Source organism: Mus caroli, chromosome 1 (assembly GCF_900094665.2).
Source record: "Mus caroli chromosome 1, CAROLI_EIJ_v1.1, whole genome shotgun sequence".
NCBI lineage: Eukaryota > Metazoa > Chordata > Mammalia > Rodentia > Muridae > Mus > Mus caroli.
In genome coordinates this window covers 6993454-6995211 of record NC_034570.1, presented here as the reverse complement: position 1 = coordinate 6995211, position 1758 = coordinate 6993454, and positions in this window count along the sequence as shown.

The window sequence follows — 1758 nt, the reverse complement described above, 5'->3', positions numbered from 1 at the left end:
CAATTTTCAGTGACATTTCTAATCAAACCAAACTCAAGACAGGAAGCCTTATAATAAGGCCATCATTCTTGGCTTTCACTTTATAATCTGAAACACATAACAGAATAAATAAGAAAACCTAGCTCCAACTCAGGCTTCTTGGAATATTTCCACTGAGTATTAATTAGATTTGTAAATAAATTAAATAAGTGGAATGGAGCAGCAATATATAGTTTAATCATTTCCCCTAAGGAAAGGACTCAGAACATGTGATGATTAGTCAACTTGAAGAGAGTTAGCATCACCCAGGAGACATATCTGTAAGAACGTTTTCAGCAGAGGAGAGAAAGACCATTTACACACACATGCATTTATACACACATGCATGTATACACACATGGATATATGGGTAACATCAGTGTCAAGTTACAGCCTTCACTTCCTGAGCACAGAGTTCATGCATGGATGGCTACTGCTGTTGATGTTATTGACTCCATGCATGAACTTGTCCTTCCAATGAGGACCACACCCCAAAGGTTCATTAGAAGCTCCAGGCCATTAGTTCTGGATTACTCTGCAGAGGCCTGTGGATTCACAGACCTGGCAGCAAGCAAGACTTCTGTCTCCATAATGCAAATGGCCATTACTAGAATACCCAGCCTCTATTGTGTAAAAAGATCCAGTAAATCTCCCTTTCTAATATATCTATCTTCATTCTGTTGATTCTGCTCCTTGGAGAAGAGAATCCTGCATAATTCTTCAGTCTCTCAAAAACACAGGATATATGCAAAATCTCTATAAATCATTGTTTTAGGTCATCAAAACAAGTTGTTTCCAAGTTTTTATTTTTCGGTTATTTCAGAAAATTATCAAATATACAAAAAATTAGGACTGTGTATAACAAATAATATCTCTTTTAAGGAATGTTGGAGGAACTATAGGTCCTTTCTTATATACAATAAAGTTTTAACAAGTGAGATATTTAATTGCACAGTGAAATTATAAAGTCACAACCACAACAAAAAACCATTCTGAGCCATCTCTCTATTTCCCTTTGTTGTGGTTTTAATATACCATGTATGTACATGTGCATGTATGTACATGTGCATGTATGTACATGTGCATGTATGTGTACATATTTGCATGTGTGTATATACATGTCTGGAGATTAACATCAGGTGTCTTTTGTTTGCTCTCTGCCATATATATAAAGGCAGAGTCTCTCTTTGTACATAAAGCTTTGTCTAGTCAGCTTGCTACATAGATTCCCTGTCTCTGCCTCTTAATGGATTATAGGCAGGTTACCATAAGCACAGCTTTTACATAAGTCCAAGAATCCAATCTTCAGTCTTCATGCTTTACCCATTAAGCCATATCCTCAACTTATAATTAGTAAACATTATTGATCAGATATTTTGACATTATATAAATATGATGTTTCCCCTCACGCTGTCTCTTTTTTAACTGACAGAACACAAAGTAATTTTAAAGTGCTGTATTAAAAACACAAGAAAGAGGAATAGAGAGATGGTTCATCAGTTAAGAACACTGGCTGCTCTTCCAGAGGACCCAGGTTCAATTCCCAGCACCCACACGACAGCTTTTAGCTGTCTATAACTTCAATTCTAGGGGATCTGGCATCCTCACACAGCCATACACACAGGCCACACCAATGCACATAAAATAAGAAATAGGTCATTGCCATCACTGGAAAGAGAGGCCCATTGGACTTGCAAACTTTATATGCCCCAATATAGGGGAATGCCAGGGCCAAAAGAA